The sequence below is a fragment of the Balaenoptera borealis genome (assembly GCF_965194805.1).
Source record: "Balaenoptera borealis genome assembly, chromosome: 11".
Lineage (NCBI taxonomy): Eukaryota > Metazoa > Chordata > Mammalia > Artiodactyla > Balaenopteridae > Balaenoptera > Balaenoptera borealis.
In genome coordinates, this window is record NC_138868.1 from 106,282,790 (window position 1) to 106,305,470 (window position 22,681).

A 22,681-nucleotide genomic window follows, 5' to 3' on the forward strand; every position below is an offset into this window, starting at 1 on the left:
TATGTTCCCATATCTCTTCCCTCTTGCATCTCCCTCCCTCCCACCCTCCCTATCCCACCCCTCTAGGTGGTCACAAAGCACCGAGCTCATCTCCCTGTGCTATGCGGCTGCCTCCCACTAGCTATCTATTTTACATTTGGTAGTGTATATATGTCCATGCCACTCTTTCATTTTGTCCCAGCTTACCCTTCCCCCTCTCCGTATCCTCAAGTCCATTCTCTAGTAGGTCTGTGTCTTTATTCCTGTCTTGCCCCTAGGTTCCTCATGACCTTTTTTTTTTTTTTTTAGATTCCATATATATGTGTTAGCATATGGTATTTGTTTTTCTCTTTCTGACTGACTTCACTCTGTATGACAGACTCTAGGTCCATCCACCTCACTACAAATAACTCAATTTCATTTCTTTTTATGGCTGAGTAATATTCCATTGTATATATGTGCCACATCTTCTTTATCCATTCATCTGCTGATGGACACTTAGGTTGCTTCCATGTCCTGATTATTGTAAATAGAGCTGCAATGAACATTTTGGTACATGAGTCTTATGACAGCTCAATTTTAGAGTGGAGATGCACCAATTGGCCTAGACCCAGTCTTTTTAAAAGACAGTAATGGAGAAATGGACTGCCATAAAGAGTGCCTCAGATTTAGAGAAAGGCGAAGCAGAATAGCTTGTCTACTCTTGAGTCTGATGGTTAACTAGACAGCTCAATTTCAAGGGGTTGAGAATTAAACTGCTTAAGGTCTTAGATCTACCATCAAGGTGTTCAACATTCATATTTAACCTTGAAGCAAAAACATGAGTAAATAGCACACGTACTCTAATATGATTTTCTGGCCTGATGGATATTTAGCTGAATAAAATCAACCTGTAATTGAACAACTCTGAGCGATGTTGACAGAGGTGCTGAGTGCTTTTTCTTCTTGACCTAACAGAATAAAAACTAAAAGCTGCATTCTTTTTTTTTTCTTTAATTAAGATTACAGCATTATAAGGCTTTAGAAGACTGAACAGAATGCACAGATGAACTGCTATTTAATTAAGCTTTCCAAGAAACTTTTGAAGCCAGCAGATTAAATATGGACTTTTACTTTTTGCAGTATTTTAAGGAATTTTTAATTGTTTTTCTCATGGCTGATAAACTTTAAAAAATGTAAAATCAACACAATGTAAGCTGAGAAAAGAAAAGCCAATGGGTTTTTTTGTTTTTCTTTACTTACTGCTCATGTCAGGAGGCCAACATTGGGAGGTTTCTGTGGACACATCTCTATATGTGTTTGGAAGGTACCATGCCTTGCTTTATGACAGTTCTAGGGACTTCCCTGGTGAGCCAGTGGTTAAAACTCCGTGTTTCCACTACAGGGGGCTTGGGTTCGATCCCTGGTTGAGGAACTAAGATCCTGCATGCCTCAGGGTGTGGCCAAAAAGAAAAAAAAAAAAAAAAATGACAGTTCTAACCATAATATGTTCTAAAATCTTAGGGAAAAAAATCACTTTTGTTAAAAGAGCTGAACTTAAATGTTCTTAGTCACTTACACAGCTGTAACCAGTATGTGAGTAAATTTAGGCCTAAAGAGCTTGAGTATAAAATAAGATTGCTTGTCCTTTAATAATCAAATTGAAATGTTTTTGAATCTCCACCCGACTTAACTAGCAGTGACGTCAATCTTATATATATGTCCCTCTCCAAACATATCCTAGAATCCCCAAAGATCTTCAATCTATCATTGAACGTGTGCTTGTCATCATTCACAGATTACACACGTTACTAACCTCCAGGGATCCAGAAGTCAGCCCTGTCCATGAACAGCTGCAGGTGAGGGTTTTCTAGTGCCTGACAGGGGGAATAGCTGTACTGAAAACTCTGCATTCCTACAGATATGGGATCCTGGTGGAGCTACTGACCCTTTTCCTCTCCATCTCGTCTCCTGCCACTAAGTTACCACCTTTCTGACCTTTTACCTTCCATTCATTTCTCAGGAAGTCAGGGACTTCCCTGGTGGTTCAATGGTTAAGACTCTATGCTTTTCCACTGCAGGGGGCACGGGTTTGATCTCTGGTCAGGGAACTAAGATCTCACAAGCCATGCAGTGCAGCCAAAAAAAAAAAAAAAAGTCAATGGAATTTCTCTGAAAAAACTACCTATGACCCAGTTTTATGGCTTTCTGATAACATGCACAGTCATTTTATTCAAGGCACAACTATCATGCCAGGACCTCAGAACCAGGGGGCTCCCATTGTGGGTTTCATTCTGAACTCTCTCTGGGGTAACACTCCACCCCATCTCTCTAGGCCAGTAGATAAGCCACATCTCAGTCCAGATTCTCTTCTCTTAAGGTACACTGCTATTTATTTGCTCTCATCCTTTCCTATAATCACATCTCAGTTGGGTTTTTCAGACTTGTTTTTATTTATCAGACATATTTTCATGAAGGGAGAAGAAGAGAGTAGTGTTCCTATCTCTTTACCCTCAGAAGACTCAGAATTATTTAAATCAAGGCATGCAGATATTTAGAAGGGTTGGGTTCTGCTTATTTCTAAGGCTCAAATGCAAAAAGAAATGTTGGTGTTCTAATTTTCCCCTGTGAATTGCATATAACTTCCAGTCTCCTGCATGATTTAAATGATCACTTATAAATCATTACCATTTACTGTGTGCTTAAGTTGTATGAAAAACATTGTTGATTGATAGAGGTTTTCGAAATTATGACATTTCCATCCTCTAAGAGGTTAATGATTTAGGACAGTAGTTTTCAAATGAATTTTATGTTTTAAGTGTTTTTTCAAGCATTTGATTAAACTTTTGTTTTCCTTTTCTATCCAAATGATTTTTAAAACTATAATAAAACAAACACATTCAAATGTGTTCTGTTCCAACTTTTTACACACTGTTAGATATTAATTCAATAGCTTGTCCTGCCAGATTAACTGGCCTGGGAGCAGACCTGGGAATCAAACTTGGAACTTTTTATGAATGTGTGATTAGGAAAGCTGCGGCTTGGCAATGATCTTTTCAATTAGGGCTTCAAATATCTGCTAAGGTAAATTTGTATAAGGAAGTATGATGTTACACCTCTTTAAATGTCAGGCAAGTCCAGCATCTCTAGATTCTTATGCTTAAGATACAATGTGTTACTTTATAATAATTTGGTATCCTAAAATTAGTTTTTATTATACATTTTTACTGCTTGTTATCTTTTTTTGTTAACCTTCTGTAAAGTTAAGGTCTTGATAGTTTTGTGCTTACATATGTAGAAAAGTTTTCAGGAAAAAAATAAATCCAGAAATTTAAAATTTGGATTTCATAATAATTGAAATAACCTGGAAAGTTTTGATGTTTTGGGTGAATATTTGACATATATGACCAAGGTATCTAATTCTTATTTTTTCTATTGTAGTAAGTAGCTCATAAGATTACAAGATATCAAATACATTTTACCCAACAATGGTACTTTTAAATGGTTACATGACCCATTCATTAACACTCATCATATGATGTCCATATGAATAATTTCTGACTTCCCCTAAGCTAGGAGGTCCTTCCACGTGCTCCCATAAGTGCCCTCAAAATATATACAGGGCATCACAGAATATTATAGCGTTCAGTTTTGGCATCTGGCTCTCCCCTGAGTTATGGTGTCCTTGAATATAAGAATTGGGACTTTCATTCCATATCCTGTTTGCTTTATGGTTGTATAAATTAGAACATTAATGGCTCAATTATAGATTGAGCAATATTGAATGTTATGTCAGAAGAAACAATACTGTAAGATACCAGGACAGCTGTTTTCAAATCTATGAAAGGATGTCTTATTAGGTTGGCCAAAATGTTCATTTGCTTTATTCTGTAGGATGGTTCTAGTAGCACTTAGTTGTCTTTAACTTCATTCGAAACAATTTTGTTAGATTGTATTTTGACAGCTGTCATATCAGCGTGCATTTAAAAAGAGACTTTTCAAAATTCGTGAATTTTTGTGTAACCATTTAATATTGAAAATGGAAGAAAAAAAGCAACATTTTCAGCATATTATGCTTTATTATTTCAAGAAAGGTAAAAATGCAACTGAAACACAAAAAAATATTTGTGCAGTGTATAGAGAAGGTGCTGTGACTGATCGAACATGTCAAAAGTGTTTTGCGAAGTTTCCTGCTGGAGATTTCTCAATGGACGATGCTCCACGTTTGGGTAGACCAGTTGAAGTTGATAGCAATCAAGTTGAGACATTAGTTGAGAACGATCAATGTTATACCACGTGGGAGACAGTTTGAGGCGTCCAGCACTGGGAGCTGCTGGCAGTTGGGTGGAGCTGGGTCTTGGATTCAGATAGAGGCCTTCATGTGAGCACTCAGTGATTAATCTTCCCTGTCGCCAGGAATTCTCTAGTGGTCCAGCATTCTGGACTTGGTGCTCCCATCAGTGCTCCTTGGTGCTCTGGGGCGCTCCCACCCCAGTGCCTCAGGCCCAACTTCTCATTGAAAGACCAAGACCCCACAAGTTGCTCGTCCCAGCAATAAAGGTGATTAAAAAAAAAAAAAGACTAACAAAACCCCAGACAGATGGTAAAAAGTAAAATCAAACAAACAGAAACAGGAACAGGGAAACATGCACACACACACAAAAAAACAAAAACAGAACCAAATAAATCAAAAAGCAAGAGAACAACCAGACAAAAGAAACCATGAATGAAATCAAACAATTAAGAAGCTGACAAAAACAAAAACCAGAAAACAAAACCAAAGCAGAGTGTGAACTGAATAATGAAGCAAAGAAACAAAACAAGCTGACAAAAATGATAAAAAAGATAAATAGAAAGGGGAAAGAAGACAGAACAACAGAAAGGCAAAGTAGAAACAGAAATATAAAAGATAAATAATAAAGTAGGAAATATATTAAAGAAAAAAGACAAACAAAACCCCAGAGAAATGGTAAAAACAAAATCAATCAAACAAAAACAGAGACAAGGGAACACACACACGTAAAAGAAACAAAAACAGAGCCAAATAAAACAAAAAGCAAGAGAACAACCAGACAAATAGAAGAACTCAAAAACGAAATCAAACAATTAGGATTAAAACTAACAGAAACACGAAACCTAAAGACAAAACCAAAGCAGTGTGCTAACTGAAGAGTAAAGCAAGAAGCAGAACAAACTGATAAAAGTGATTAAAAAAATAATAATAATAAAATAAAATAAAAAGGGAAAAAACACAGGACAACAGAAAAGCAAAATAGAAATGGAAATATATAAAAAAGAAAAGAAAGAAAAATATATTAAAGAAAAAGAAGAAGAAAAAGTAAGGGAAAGGAATATAGAACCACAGAAAAGCAAGGTAAAAACAGAAATGCATAAAAAAATAAAAAATGTTATAAAACACGGAGATCCCAAGAGATTAAAAAAAAATCTAAAACACCACCAAACAAACAAACAAAAATAAATAAAAAGGAACCAAACAAAAAAAAAGCTAAAACCAACAACAGAATGAATCAGAACATAATTAATATTCATATTAATAGAAATTGTTATAGAAATTGTCATAATTATGTTCCCCTGGGGTCTCTGCCGTAAGTGTTCTTGCATACGCCATGAGCCACAGCCCACCTCCACCTCCCCAAGAGGCCCTTCTCTGCCTCTGGTCTGGTCTCTGGACCTGCTGTGGGCCCTGGGGACCACTCAGACTCTGATCTTCCCATTTCCTGCATGTGTTTGCCCCCAAAGTCCACAGCTGCCAGAGCTAGACTATTTTCATTTGTGGGAACACTCATTGTCTACTCAGATATTCCATGGACTTAGGGTCTACCTAGCTGATTGTGGGGATTTAATCTGCAGCTTGTAGAGCTGATGGAAAGATTTTCGATCTTCTTCCTTAGTCACCCCGTCCCTGGGGTTCAGCTTTGGGTTTATCCCCACCTCTGCGTGTGGTCCACCCACAGGAGTCTGGTCTTGAGGCTGCCTTGGAGCTCTTGGGTCTGCCCCAGTGAGGACCGGGCGCAGAGGTGGTCTGCTTGGATCCCAGGAGCCCCAGTGGTGCCAAATGGGCAGGGAAGCGGGCAGCCACAGGTTCAAGAGATATGGCCCTAGTGAGGGCCTTTTCTGGTGCCCGGCGTAAGGTGTGTGAAGGCCAGCCCTGGCCCGGCTTTTTCAGGCGCCCAGGAGCAGGCGTGAGAGGGCCACCCCTGAGGGAACATTTTTTATTGCTCAGCAGCCAGCGTGCAATAGCCAGCGCAGAGCAGGCTTCTTTTATTGTCGTCAGCAGGCGCCGGCACGTGGGGAGAGAGAGGTTACAACAGCAGCTCCTCCCCCTGCTTGTGGCTTGGCAATAGCGCCCTGCTCCCATGGCAGTCCGGTCTTCCTCTATAGGCATTCCCTGCTGTGGATTTCCTCCCTTCCATCCCCTCAGTCCATCTCCCCACAGCCAACAGTAGTTCTCTCTCTGGGCCTGTTCTCCAATCCCCACAAACAAGCTCCCAGCCCCCTTGCACACCTGTGAACAGACATCCCAGTCTGGGGCACATAGGGCCACAGTACAGACAGTCTGTGTATTTCTCACTCTGTCCTGTCTGCCACAGATTAGCCGCTTCACCCTCTTCCAACAGCCTCAAATGCTTCCCTTGTGTCCCAATTGATTTCCTCATCAGAGAGGGGGTTTCCTCGTCACAGAGGGGGTTTCCCCAAATTTGGGAATCTCTCCTCTGCTTCAGCTCCCCCACTCCTCCTTACAAGCAGTCCCATCCTGCTTCCTCTCCTCCTCCTTCTCCCTTCTTTTTTTCCATCCTACCCAGTTATGCAGGGATCTTTATAGTACTTTCTGGTGTCCAAGTTCTTCTGCTAGTTTTCCACTGGTGTTCTGTGAGAATTGTTGCATCTATAGATGTATTCCTGATGCATCCGTGAAGAGAGATGAACTCCACATCTACCTACTCCTGCACCATCTTCTGTATGTTATTCTATGTTAAGAATATATCATGAGTTATTCATTCTGTAGTCAATGTACATGGTGATTCCAGTTAGGACTCTTTTGAACAGTATCTTTATAAACAATTTTGTCTATATTTTTAGATTATGTGTATGCATTTCTCTTTTGGTGTATATTTGAGAGTAGAATTGCTGAATCATAGGGTATATCTAAATGCAGTTTTAATGCACATTACAAAATATTTTCTAAAATTTCCAACTTATACTTCTACCACCAGCAGTGTGGGACCGTTCCTATAGCTAAATATATTTGCCTAAATTTGTTATCACCAACTTTTTCCTTTCTGTTTTAGATAGTCTGGTGGGTAAGGTATCCCCTTAAAACCTTTTGATGTTAAGCACTTTTTCAAATAGGCCATTTATGTTTCTCATTGGTAAGGTGTCTGTTCATACTTTTGCCTAGTTTATTTTTAATGTGGTTTTCTATCTTTTAAAAAATTATTTCTAAAAGTTTTATATATTGATTTTGTATTTTGATATTGTAATTCCAGTAGCCATGCTATAATCACACATTATTTCTAATAACTTATTTATAGATGTTTTGAAATTTTTTACACACATAATCATATTGCCTATGAATAATAACAAGTGTTTCTTCCTTCCCAATGCTTATATCATTTTGTTTGTTTGTTTGTTTTTTCATTTTTTTGCCTTAGTGCACTGGCTAGGGCTCTGGTACAGCCTAACAAATAATGATAGCCAGAATTCTTGAATGTTTTTCAGATTAAGGGCAGAGGGGGCTTTAAATGATTTACTACTATATATAATGTTTGCTTATTTTGTTTTCCAGATACAATTTATCAGATTATGGAAACTTGTTAAGAGTGTTTGTGTGTTTGTTTTCTTTGTTGGCTGATTAGTTTTAATGAGAAACAGAATTTTTAAATTAATAGACTTTATATTTAGAAAATTTTATATTTACATAAAAATTGAGCACATACTACAGAGGTCCTATCACACACACGCTCACACTTTCCTATTACTAACATCTTGCATTATGTAGGTACATCAATTACAATTAATGAATCAATATTAATATATTATTATTAACAAAAAGCCATATTTTATATTACCATTTGCTCTTTGGGAAGTAAGGTTCTATAGGTTTTGACAAGTGCATTTACTATTACAATATCATACAGAATAGTTCACCATCTGAAAAATCCCCTGTGCTTTATCTACTTATCCCTCCTCCACCAGAACAATTGGCAACAACTGACCTTTTTTTTCTTGTATTTAAAGTGAGTTTCTAGAAAACAACTTATAATTAGTCTTGCTACTTTTATTAACTCTGTCTTTGTTTTTTCATTGGTATATTTAGACCATTTACATTTAAAGTGATTATTGATATAGTTGGGTAAATATCTGCCATATTTCCTACTATTTTCTATTTGTTGCACTTGTTCTTCGTTTCTTTTTCTTTCTTTTTTTTTTTTAATTTTTTTTTTTTTTTTTAATTTTACTTATTTATTTATGGCTGTGTTGGGTCTTCGTTTCTGTGCGAGGGCTTTCTCTAGTTGCGGCAAGCGGGGACCACTCTTCATCGCGGTGCACGGGCCTCTCAGCATCGCGGCCTCTTCTGTTGCGGAGCACAGGCTCCAGACGCGCAGGCTCAGTAATTGTGGCTCACGGGCCCAGTTGCTCCGCGGCATGTGGGATCTTCCCAGACCAGGGCTCGAACCCGTGTCCCCTGCATTGGCAGGCGGATTCTCAACCACTGCGCCACCAGGGAAGCCCCCGTTTCTTTTTTAACTTTTCTTTTTCTGACTTTCCTTGTTTTATTTGAACATTTTATATGACTCCATTTCCTCTCCTCTCTAGCATATTAATTGCACTATTTTTTAAATTTAAATCTAGGTTTCCTTAGAGTTTGCAATATATATTAACTACTAATTGAAGTCCATTTTCTAATAACACTGTACCACTTCATGTGTAGTGCCAGTACCTTGTAAGAGAGTATTCCTATTCTTCCTTCTCATCTCTTATTACATTGTTGCCATTCATTTAACTGAGCTACATGCTATAATCACCTGATACATTGTTGTTATTATTAATTTGATACATTTATTATATCAATAATAATAAGTAAAATGGAAGATTTTCTTTTAACTTTATTTTTCTCTAATGCACTTGCTCACTCTTTCTTTCATTCTGCAAATCCAAATTCTTTTCCTATATTCACCCATTCACTTTTGAAGGAAATTTTCACTCTAGACAGAGTTCTAGGTTGGTAGGGATTTTTTTAATACTTTAAAATTTTCACTCTACATACTTTTTTTAGTATGGTTTCTGAAAAGAAGGCCAATGAAAATTTGACCTTCCTTCCTGTAAAGGTAGGATATCCCTCCACCCTGACTTCTTTGAAAAATTTTCTCAGTCTTTGGCTCTTGCAATCTTAATATGATATGTCTATGTGTACACTTTTTGATATTTATCCTGCTTGGTGCTCTCTGAGTTTCCTGCACCCATGGTTTGGTGTCTGTCATTAATTTTAGACAATTTTCAGCCATTATAACATCAAATATTTATTCTGATCAATTCTCTCTTTCTTCTCCTTTTGGTGTTCCCATTACACATATACGACATCTTTTAAATTGCCCTGTAATCCTTGGATATTACCTTTTGCTTGTTTGTTTGTTTTCCAACTTTGTTTTTTAGTTTGGGAAATTTCTGTTAACATACATTCAAGCTCCCTAATTATTTCCTTGGCCAGTCTCTTCATGAGTCTATCAAAGGTATTTGTCATTTCTGTTACAGTGTTTTTGATTTCTAGCATTTCGTTTTGATACTTTTTTAGAGTTTCCATCATTCCTACATTACTCATCTGTTCCTGCATATTGCTCCATTTGCCATTAGAGTCATTAGATTATTAATCATACTTATTTTAAGTTTTCTATCTGATAATTCCAACCTCTTGTATTTTATGTGTCTGGTCCTGATGTTTGCTTATTCTCTTGAGACTATTTTTTTCTTGCCTTTTCCATTCCTTTTTGTAATTTTTTGTAGCAAGATGGACATAATCTATCAAGTAATAGGAAGTAAGGTATTTAGAATTTTAGTGTGAGATGTCATATTAATTTGGCTAGGAATTAGACTGTGTTTAATGTTTCCTGGAGCTTTAGGTACTAGAGGCTTCAATTTTCTCCAGTTTCCTTTTAATCCTACCCTGTTGACTTTGAGATGCCTTAATAACTCCTTAAATAGAGTTACGTGTTTCATCTCTCTGAGTTATAATCTTCTCTTATATGCTGGGGCCCTGTTATGTGTTGCTAAGGTGTTGGAGAGGGGAAGTGTTCTATGCTGCTATGATTAAATCTCAATTTTTTAACTAGGTCTGATTCCCCGGTCTGTGACCTTCAGAAGCTTTTCTTGGACTTTTTTTTTTCCTCTCTTTTTGTGAGAATGGAAGGATAAAGGAGACGGAGTTTTCTAACTGTACTTTCACCAGGTCAAATGAATCTTTGGTAAAGTCATTTGTCTTAGTCCTCTAAGAATGCTCTAGGCATATTCCAAAATGGTTACTTTTCCCCTATTCTGCTTGAAACATGAGGGGATTTTTCTTTGATCAAACTTAACTGTGTTTGGCTTCAAATTTCTTGTCCTTTGTCACAGTGACACTTAAAGAGGTAGTTAGAGCTACATATGCAGTTACCCAGTGGGTAATGGGAAGGGTGCATAGCAGCAGGAGTTAAAGTAAACACCTGGGAAGTATTTGATGTACATGGTAATGTTTAATCAAATAATCAGTCCTATAAAGTGTATCGGTACTGTAAAACTCATCTTACAGATGAGAAAATTGATGCTCTGAGAGGAAAATTATAACTTAAATGCAATACTTTTCTAAGCAACATACTGGAAAAAACCCTGTAATTTTCTATATTTACAAATTCTGTTATATAGAGGCTTTCAGATACTATTTTCTAAGAAGGATTATATCTTCTTACATAAAGCATAACTCTTTAGGAAAAATACTAAATATAAATTTTACATAGCACCTTAAAGTGTTGTTTTAGAACAGATTCTCTATCTGAGGATGTTTTATATTCAGGCATACAAATTGATGGGAGTACACTTGATTGAAATAATGGTTCTTGCAGACCTCAGAGAACATTTCACATTTTGAAAACATAATTAGGCCAGTTAAATGATAAGAGCTCCATAGAGGCATCTTCAGTTCTAAGAAAGTGGCAACCACAATACTAAAGATGAGTAGCCACTCAGGCAGACAACTTTGCTTGTATGTCCACAATTCACGAAGACTTCTGTTTTCTTTATTTTTCATTTTCTGACTTTTAAAATATTTTTTTCAGGGTGGACTGAATTTCCACTCATTGAGGTACTGAATTCTTTACTTTACTATATAGATGTAAAAGAGATACCAAGATCAATTTCTGGAGCGGTGAGGAATTTGGTTTTCCAGTGATGAGTTGTTTTCCCTCTGTAACAATGGCAATATAGGCAAAACAACTAAAATCGATCATTTCAGAACTCTAGTCAATATCAAAAGCCACTGCAAGAACTGAAAATCACCCAAGATAGACTGCTAAGGTTTGATAAAACAGTGGGATCTGTGACGTTTTAACTTGGAAATATCCCATTTCCTTCTTTTCCCAGCTCAATGGTGTGGTAACCAAAATCCAGCATCATTGTAGAGAATGGAGAAATGTGAATACTTTTTGACCTTTATTAAAAGCACAATCCCCCAGAGAACAGTCCATTTGTTGTCCAAACTTGGTACTCCTTTGGAAATCAGAGTGTGTTGGCTATTTTATTTGACTAAGAGCACAGCTTGGGTAGGGTAAGGGAGACTTACCCCAGGGCATCACTGAAGCAATGGTAAACAACTGACAATATTTAAATTACCTAAGATAGTTGCCATTCAGTTAGGGCAAAATAGAGTCAGCCTTGGAATTCAAAGGAGGTCCTGGAGAACTAGACAAACAATGGAGCATTTTAAAAGCTACAACAACTTAAGGACATGGCGGGGTGGGGAATGGGGAAGCTGGGATGAAGTGAGAGAGCAGCATCAACATATATACACTACCAAATGTCAAATGGATGGCTAGTGGGAAGCTGCTGCATAGCACAGGGAGATCAGCTTGATGCTTTGTGATGACCTAGAGGGGTGAGATAGGGAGGGTGGGAGGGAGGTTTAAGAGGGAGGGGATATGAGGATATACATATATATATAGCTGATTCACTTTGTTGTACAGCAGAAACTAACACAACATTGTAGAGCAATTACACTCCAATAAAGATGTAAATAAATAAATAAATAAATATGAATTGTTATGATGAGCAAAAAACAAAAAGCTACAACAAATTCTTGGGGATCTAGCAGTCTGCCCAAGGCTGTGTGCAAGCTCAGGAAAGTCCTGGGGAAAGAGAAAACGATAGTCACTCATGTCTAGCTTACCTTGAGGGGCAGTGCAAGAAAAAAGCAAGAGCTAAGACTAAATGAAAGCCAACTCTGGCTGAAGCCACACCTTTTTACATAGGTTTTCTTGGACAAAAGAGAACAGATTTCCCTTTAGGGACATCTTATGAACACTGATTATTTAGTCACTAAATTTTACTGAGCAAAGTATGACTCATAGGAAGACAGCCTGAAAAATAAAAACAAGAAATAAAACAAGAAAAACATTAGCACATAACTCAGTGGACAAACACTAAAGGGAATACAAAATCTACAGAATTAGTCCAAGAAAGTGCTAAACAAATAAGCAGCAATAAGAAATATGACAACCAAAAAAGCTATTAACAACAAATTTTGAAGGTGGAGAGTTCTGAATTGAGAGTTGTTTCAATATATTGTCTAAGATTTCAAGTTTTCAATTAAAAAATTACAAGACATTCAGAGAAACAGGAAAATATACTACATAAACATGGAAAAAAATACAGCCAACATAAAATGTACCCCAAAAAATGCAGACAATATAAAATGTACCCAAAGAGATTTTGTACTTAGAGGACAAAACTTTGGATCAACTATTATATGTTCAAATAATTAAAAGAAGAATTAAAGTTTGTCAGTGACGTCTCACAAAGAGAAAATGTCAATACAGAGGTAGAAGTTATAATAAACAAGGAAGAGTTGAAAATGACAAAAAATAAAATGGTAATAATTAGAGGGGCACAACAGCAGATTTTAGCTAGCAAAATAAAGAATCTGCAAATATAAAGATAGGTTAATAAAAGCTATCCAGTATGAATAGCAAAAAGAAAATTAATGAAGAAAACAAAACAGAAACTCAGAGCCCTATTGAACATCATCAAGTATACCAACACAGACATGGTGGAAGTGCCAGGAAGAGAGGAGAAAGACACAGAAAAAGTACTTGAAAAAATAGTACCTAAAAATTCCCAAATTTGTTGAAAAACAGTAGTCTTCATATTCAAATTTCAAAAAATTACAAGTATCCTACCAACAGTAAAAAAGACATGTGGAGCTGGTGTATCCTTTGAAAAGGATCAAGAAAGTCTCAGATTTCCTATCATCATTAAAAGAAGGCATTTCTTTATCAAAGACAGTCAATAAAGACTGAAGGAGGCAACTGATTCTTCAAATACGAAGACAACAACACAAGACTTCAAAGTACATGAACAATCAAAGAAACATAACACCAGCAAGAGAACACAAAACTTTTTCAGCAATCGACCCCAAAGAAATAGAGATTGATGATTTGCTTGATAAAAATTCAAGAGTTTTCCTAAGAAAGCTCATTGAGATATGAGAAATGACAGAAAAACAATTAAACAATAATGGGAAAACAATACATGAACAAGAAGTTTAATAGAGACATAGGAATCATAGAAAAATAAACAGAAGCTGAAGCTGAAAAATTCAATGAATAAAATTTAAAAATATGATAGAGAGTAGCAATAGCAGATTTGATCAATCAGAAGAAAGAATCTATGAAGCTGAAGACAAAGCATATGAAATTATCAAGTCAGAGGAAAAACAAAGAAAGATAAATAAAAAAGAGTGAAAACCTACATGAATTATGGAATGCTATCAAGGACACAATCTATGCATTATTAGAGTCCCAAAAAAAGAAAAGGAGAAAGGGGAAGAAAGCTTATTTAAAGAAATAATAGGGGCTTCTCTGGTGGTGCAGAGGTTAAGAATCCACCTGCCAATGCAGGGGATACAGGTTTGAGCCCTGGTCCGGGAAGATCCCACATGCTGCGGAGCAACTAAGCCTGTGTGCCACAACTACTGAACCTGTGCTCTAGAGCCCCTGAGCCACAACTACCAAAGCCAACACATCACAACTACTGAAGCCCACGTGCCTAGAGCCTGTGCTCCGCAACAAGAAACCACCACAATGAGAAGCCCACACACAGAAAAAAGAGTAGCCCCTGCTCACCACAACTAAAGAAAGCTAGCGAGAAGCAGCAAAGACCCAATGCAGTCAAAAATAAATATAAATAAATAAATTTAAGTTTTTAAAGCTCAGACGTCCCCCAAAAGATTGAGTCCCCTCCCCAAAACTTCTTCAAGGCACATTATTAAAAGTTGTCTAAAATCAAAGGCAAAGAAGGATTTTTAAAAGCAGCAAGGGAGAGAAAATTCCCTTTATAAAGAAGATTGAAATAATGCCAAGTATCTTATTTACCACAGTTGTATGAAACTAGAAATTAATAACAGAGGAATACTGGAAAATTACAAAATATATGGAATTAAACAAAACATTCCTGAAAAACCAATGGGTCAAAGAAGAAATCAAAAGGGAAATTAAAAATACCATTAAAAAAAAAAAAAGAAAATGAAAGCATAGCATACCAAAACTTATGAGATGTAGAAAAGGTAGTTCAAAGAGGGAAGTTTGGAGCAATAAATGACTACATAAAGAAAATATATCTCAAATAAACAACTTTACACCTCAAGGAACTAAAAAACTAAGAATAACCTAAGCCCAAAAGTGCATAGAAAAGAAAATAAGAAAGATCAGAGCAGAAATAAATTAGAGGCCAGAAAACCCATAGAAAAGATCAATAAGACTAAGACCTGTTTTTTTAAAAGATAAACAAAATTGGCAAAACTTTCGCTGGACTAACAAAAAAAGTGAGAGAATAATCAAATAAGGAAAATCAGAAATAAAAGAGGTGAAATTATTGCTAATAACACACAATACAAAGGATTATAAGAGACTTCTATGAATAACCATATGCTCAGAAATTGGATAACATAGAAGAAATGGATAAATTCCTAGAAACCTACAACCAATCAGGAATAAATCATGAAGAAATATAAACTCTGAACAGACCAATAATGAGTAAGGGAACTAAATCAATAGTCAAAAACCCTCAACAAAGAAAATCCCAGGACCTAATGGCTTTACTGATGAATTCTATCAAACATTTAAATAAGAATCAATACCAGTCCTTCTCTTCTCAAAAAATTGAAGAGAAAGGAATACTCCCAAACTCATTTTATGAAGCCAGCATTGTCCTGCTACCAAAGCCAGGCAAAAACATCACAAGAAAAGAATATCCCTGATGAACATAGATTAAGAAAATTCTCAACAAAACACTAGCAAACTGAATTCAAAGCAATTAAAAGTATTGTACTCCATAATCAAATTGGATTTACTCCTGGGATGCAAGCATAGTTCAACATACACAAATCAATGTGTTACACCACATTAACAGAATGAAAGACAAAATCACAATCATCTTAATAGATACAGAAAAAGCATAAGATAAAATTCAACATCTTTTTATGAGCAAAAATCAAAAATTAGGAATAGAGGAATCTATCTAAATATAATAAAGCCCATATACCACAAATCCACATCTAACATCGTAGTCAATGCTGAAAACCTGAAAACTTATCCTCTAAGATCAGTAACAAGAAGGCTAGAAGTCTGAAATCAAGGTGCAGGCAGTGTTGTTCCCGCTGAGGGCTGTGAGGGAGAATCTTTTCCATGCCTCTCTCTTAGCTTCTGGTGGTTTGCTAGCCATCATTGTCATTCCTTTGCTGGGAGAGGTATCACAACTGATTTCTGCCTTCATCTTCACTTGGCAATCTCCTTGTGTGCATGCCTGACTCTGTGTCCAGATATTCCCTTTTTTATAAGGATACCAATCATATTTGGTTAGTACCAAACTTAATGACCTCATTTGAACTTGATTACATTCTGTAAAGGCCCTGTCTCCAAATAAGGTCACCTCTAAGGTATTGGGGGTTAGGACCCCTGACATATGTTTCTTTTTGTGGAGGTGGCGTAATTCAATCCATGACCATCTCAGCCTAGTGTGTATGGTGTACATGGTTACTTTAATATTAATAATATGCATATATGGTTTTATTTCTTTCCACCATAAAAACAATTTTCTCTACATTTTTAGCTCAGGTAAATGGAATGCTGCTGTTTGAAGAGAGAGGCTCAGGAAGGGAAAGATCATCTGAAAAGGAATGGAAACATTCAGCTGATGAAAGGAAGTTCTGTGCCCTTGGAGGGAGGACAGCTAGTGAGCATGGCTTATTCAGGTAAAGAGGAGTTGAAGAGGGTGAAAGAGTGGGCAGAGTCTTTAATGCTCAATTCTGAAAAGCTAAATGGAACCTGGCAGTCAAATCTACAGTTTGAGTGTCTAGTGCCCACTTAACTGGGTCACCATCTGGAGGGGCTGTTGGCTATAACCCCAGGGAGTCTCTGAGCCTTTGTTTCTTGACAATAATAGCTGCCATGTCCTGGGCCCTTATACCCCAGGTAGGACGCTAGGTGCTACCTTACATTACTACATCCTGTGCTCCTTAACAGACTTACGAGGAAGCTTGTATAGATGGGAGAATGAGACTCAGAGTGGTTCGCTATCATTTTTAGCACTACATTGTGATGGGACCAGAGTTTGAATCCTGGTTATTTGAGCTCAAAGTTTCAGTCTTTGACTCCGTTGTTGTCCTTGGAACCAGTTCTTTTCCTCAACCTGGTTCACACTAGTCACGCTGTGTGGTAGGAAACGCCACTAGACTGCAGTCTTCATGCACAGCCCAGTGGGCAAGCATGGTGCCCTAGGAACATCTCAGGGGCCTGAGACCTGAGGCCTGCTGCTAAGCCAGTTCCATTGTTTCTTTTGTGAGATTCAGAGCTGGGTGTCTCTCTCTCACACACACACACACACACACACACACACCCGTGGAGTACATGAGACCCCTTATTTGGCAGCAAAGACACCTTTGGTCCTCTTCCCATATTATCACCTGTCATGGACTTGCTTGCATTTCCCCCCACAAATTTATGTGTTGAAACCTAGTCCCCAGTGTGATGGTATTTGGAGGTGGGGCCTTTGGGAGACGATTAGACCATGAGGGTAGAGAACTCATGAATGGCATTGGTACCCTTCTAAAAGACAGTTTTCTTGCTCCTTCCACCACGTGAGGACAGAGTGAGAAGACAGTCTTCCCTCTACAAGACAGGAATCAGGCCCTCACTTGACACCAGATCTGCCAGAGCCTTGATCTTAGACTTCACAGCCTCCAGAACTATGAGAAATGTATGTTTGTTGTTTAGGCCACCTAGTCTGTGGTATTCTGTTATAGTAGCTCATATGGACTAAGACATCACCACAACCCCAAAACATTCTAATACTTAGATCCTATTCCTGCTGCAATATATCCCCAATGTGTAACTTTGGAGAAGATGGCTTTTGTTTGACTTAATTTCCTCTCTTCCCTCAACTTCTAAATCTCTCATTTTCATTTTTTTTTTACTCCTACAAAGTAAGGAGCCATACTTCATTTGACTGCTTTACTATAGAAGAATCATTGATGACATAAGTTCAGTTTAGGGAATAAGATTTGTTAGTTAACTTCCACTATACCTAACTGGTTCAGTGATTAAATTTTCAACAGTTTTCAAAAAGCTTTAGGGAAATGCACATGGATAGAAAAGTGTGTGTGTGTGTGTGTGTGTGTGTGTGTGTATGAATCTGTGTACTCAAAATGTATAGTTTATTTAGTAGAGATAAGTGATATTTTATTATTTTCTGGAACAGATCATCTGGAAAGCCTATTATGACAGATTAACCTTAAAGCAGCCCTGCCCAATCAGCACACTTCCCTCCCACACCTAGACACACAAAGCTCATTTTATAGAAAAAATATGGTATTATTAAGAAAAATATGTTTTTCTGTGACACCTCTAACTTATGAAGCTAGTATTAATGTTAGCTAACGTAACTATATTCTCTAATCATAAGTCACTTGGTTGTACAGAGAAGGAAGAGGAGGGCTGGTTAGATGTATTGATGGTTGTAAGCTGCCCAACATGGCTTAAGTTCTTGGGTAACTTTCTCCTTCTTCTCTGAAATAAAACAACTTTAGGGGAAGAAGAGCCAGGCTAGACTACATGGTTCACAAACCTCAGACTATTGAGGGAAATGAACCTAAGCATACTGCTGCAGGCATTTGAAATGCCTGTGTTGGGTCTGAATCTAAAAGTCCTAATTCAAAGGTTTTGTATTAGATATTTCCGCCCTAAGGCTACATCATGTACATGGCTGACAAAACACAGCCAGGCTTTCTTTCTTTTTTTTTTTTTTGCATTTTACTGAAATATATATATATTCAGAAAAGTGTTCTTACCACAAATGTACAGCTCCATGATTTTTTTTTACAACCTGAACACGTGTGTATTCAGCACTCGGATCAAGAAACAAAACATCACCTGTGCTCTGGAACTCTCTCACTCTCCGTTCCAGATTTTCTCCTTCCCTCTCCAGACTGTGCTGAGAATCAGGCTTTTAAAAAAATTGATTGTGCCTGCATAACTTTATTTACCTGGAGACAAACCACAGAAACAGCATATGAAGAAGCACAGGGAAAAGACATTCCACAGTCTCTTCTGAAACTCGGCTCTGAGGACCGGCACCCCCATGGATCGTACAACCATGAGCAGCCCTCTGGGGCTCCTGCCCTGATGAGTTAACAAGCAGAGGTGTTCCTCATGGAATTCCAGGATGGAATCAGCCCATGGAGGTCTTCACTTTGGAAGTTACTTGCTCTTTTTCTTCTTCCCAACTGGGATTAGATAAGCTATTGAAATAATAGCTATGAATATATGAGGTCAGTCTCAGCTGTTAAATCCTTAATTGGTGTGTCTTGTTCTTTCCATCTTTCTTTAGGGCCATTCCAGCCATCTTCTGTATTCCCTGGACTCCTCTGTCTTAATACATGGCATTTCCCTAATATTTCTGATAATTTTCTCCCTGGGTGTTATTTAAGCCACAGACTTAAAAATGTTTAGTATTTTTAGATAACGTCCTTCTCTGCCAATGTCTCAGGCAGCTTGCAAAGGTGAACTCTCTGGTGAATACTCTCTGTTGTATATGTTTTGATTAATATAAGTAATGTTTACTTTACAGTTTTCACTCACAACAGTCCATGTGTGTAAACAATATATTTTGAAACACTTCTTAATCAGAGGTGGAATCAATGTAAAGTGCTGTGTTTATAAAATATTTAGTGCTTCTGATCAATAGTTTCCCCAAATTCCCTTTTGGCTCCACTAGGAAAATCATAGGTGTCAGGGAAGGCGCAGCCTGAGTAAATTGTGCCTATCCTGATCCCACACAAGAAGCACGAATGAATAACTTATTTTGTACTTTAGTGAACTAGAGCAGAAAGTTAGCCTTGAGGAAGTACTAGATTTCAAATTTTTAGTAGGCAAAATTCAAGATGATTTCAAGAACTGATTCATCCACGTACTAGATAAATGAGCTTGACAAGTCACCTAGCATCTAAGAGTCTCAGTTTTATCCCAGTTAAGATGTGTTTGTGGCCGATAGAGATCAGTGAGTCCATTGTCACAGCCAAGTACTGCCCCAAAATAGATTACCATGGCTCTCCTTGGGTTGCCCTGGGGCCAAGAAAGGGGCACACAATGTGAGTCATTATTTTGCCTCTGTTAAGAAATCTGTTAGGTTATTACACAAGGAGATGTAGTTTCTTGCAAGAAATATAAGCAGCTTTTTTTTTTTTAATTTATTTACTTATTTATTTTTGGTTTTGGCTGCATTGGGTCTTCATTGCTGCACGCGGGCTTTCTCTAGTTGTGGCGAGAGGGGGCTACTCTTCGTTGTGCTGCACGGGCTTCTCATTACAGTGGCTTCCCTTGTTGTGGACCAAGGGCTCTAGGTGCACGGACTTCAGTAGTTATGGCACGTGGGCTCAGTAGTTGTGGCTCACAGGCTCTAGAGTGCAGGCTCAGTAGTTGTGGCGCACGGGCTTAGTTGCTCCACGGCATGTGGGATCTTCCCGGACCAGGGCTCGAACTCGTGTCCCCTGAGTTGGCAGGTGGATTCTTAACCACTATGCCACCAGAGAAGCCCTATAAGCAGCTTTTTGTAAATAAAAAGATCACCACCAACCCATTATCTGTCTAGAGGAACTCTGCCCATTTTTGTCATGATACTGACCCACTGATCCCTATGATAATAGACCATTTCAGTAAATGGTGAACCACCACCATTTCAGCTGGTGGCTGGGGCAAGGATGCTTCCTGTGGCAACGAAACACACACACACGCACACACAAGTGATACCTCATGAAGGGATCAAATCTTGAACCCTAGAATCACTACCACAATTTTAAAACTAACTGAATTAGACAGACATTCTGGAACATATGTTCTATTTCTGAGGTTTGCAAGGATCTCACTCCGTCTGAGTATCTAATTAGTTTTTCTTAACTATATTAGCAGAATGCCTAGTGCAAAGATCTTATTTAGGGTGATGGGAAAAAAACCAGTTATCTACAAGCAAACACAGAACACTGATGTCCCTGAAAAACCCAAATCTGTCCTCTTGAAAGTTGTCATTCTCTAATCTTCATTTGATGTGAGCTGCATATAGGGAGACTCTATGGCATTATTATTAATAGCGTATATTTTGTAATTGGATATCCTGATTTTACTGTTTTCTAGCTGTGTGATCTTAGGAGTATAAATTACTCCCTCTGTGTACTAGTTTCTTCCTTTGTAAATAATGATATTTGCTTTAGAGTGCTGGTGTGACGATTAAATGAGAATACATTAAGAGCTTAGAACAATGTCTAGCACACAGTAGGCACTTACTACACGGAAGCTTTTATTATTATTCACATTGTGTCTGCTTATGGAGATATATAGGAGTCAATTGATTCATTTCCATTATCCAGCGCTAATATTTCTTCTGGCCTTCTAGCAACTCTGCCTTCTTAGACATGTGCTTTATATTCTAAATTGTGGGGGGGGAATAAAACCCCACATGATCCAAATTATTTCGTGTCATTAAAGCACTTATGTTGTAAATAATGGGCAATCAAATCTCACGCTTCAAAGACTGTGTTGATCGTTTAAAAGTCTCTCTTCTTTCTAAATGTGGGTCCTCTACAGCAGATGGTGCTGTCAGTGGTATAGCGTCCTTCCTACAATGAGCAAGGATGGTTTAATAGGGCCTTCCCTTTACAAAGCAATTTCCCTGCTAGTTAAGAGTATGTGCTCAGAAGTCAAATTATGCAAGTTATATCCCAGCTCCTTCATTTACTTACTGTTTAACCTTGGGTAAGTTATTAAATTTCACTTATCCTTAGCTACTCCAACAGGGAAACAGAGATAGTAGCAGTAGTTACCTCAATGTATTGTGGTGTGTGTTCAATGAAATAATGAAAAGATGCCTATAAAGCTTTTAGCTATATTTGGGACATAGCTTTACTACTAATTTATTATCAGTTATAACATTACTTTTACCTGTGTCTGTTTATGTGTGCCCTGTTTATGGTATAGAAGGCTGCTAGAGGCTGACAGTTTACATGAAAAGAGGGTAAGAACTCCACTGTCGTTTTTAAGAAAACTATAGAATACCTCCCTTACAAACTTAGAATATTATTACCAACTATGAAGGAAGCAGTGAATCTCTGTGACGCCAGCAGACAACTGTAGGTCCAGTTCATGACATAACAGAGGTTTCATTTACTGATTAAATGGTTACGTAATAACTACAGACAGGCTAAGGGAGTCTGAACCTGGCTTTCTGCTTTCTCCGCTTTGATAACAGGATGTTGCTCTTGGGCACTATTGCTTCTAGCCCCTCTCGGCTTACAGAACAAGGGAGTCCATGGGTGCAGGCTAACCTGTGTTACAAATACACATATGTGTAACCATCTGCATATATTGCACTAGATGTGTTCATCGTGATGCCTTTAACTCTAGTCCATTCCCACGTGGATCATTCTAGCCTCTTACCTTTGCTTATTTATATGTAACCTTCACTTCGTCAGTGAGTAACCTGGCTCTTACCATCTGCCATCATTTTAATTGTTGAATTCAAATACAGATGTAGGGCAGTATCAGAATTGTTCATCTGTACTCCCAAGGGAACGTCTTTATCAACTGGACATGACTGCTTATGTACAGTCTCCTTTGCCCTTAATCTTACAGACACTATCTCCAGTTACCTAGGTCAGCACCTTTTCCCCTCACCTCCTGTAGTGAGATGTGCCATATATTTGTAATGCAGTTAGGTTGTTTTGTCAGATTCCGTATTCCATCCTGAGACCCCGTGACCTTCTGCACGAATTTCTTAAAAATTTACATCCATTAAGGTTCACTCTTTTTTTTTTTTTAGTTGAAAGCTATGTTTTATTCGGTGGAAAATTTTAGGACTTCAAGCCCAGGAGGCAGCATCTCAAGTAACCCTGAGAAAACTGCTGTGAGGGGTCAAG

The 22,681-nt window shown here is 37.8% G+C and overlaps 1 long non-coding RNA gene across 1 annotated transcript; it reads right to left on the bottom strand.

The window, feature by feature from the left end:
• Positions 1–4,898: 4,898 nt before the first annotated feature.
• LOC309605168 lies at positions 4,899–21,457 on the bottom strand. Its single transcript, XR_014231268.1, has 2 exons — positions 8,729–21,457; positions 4,899–8,398 (listed from the first exon to the last, which is right to left on the bottom strand). It is a non-coding gene; the product is annotated as an uncharacterized lncRNA (long non-coding RNA).
• Positions 21,458–22,681: the final 1,224 nt, after the last annotated feature.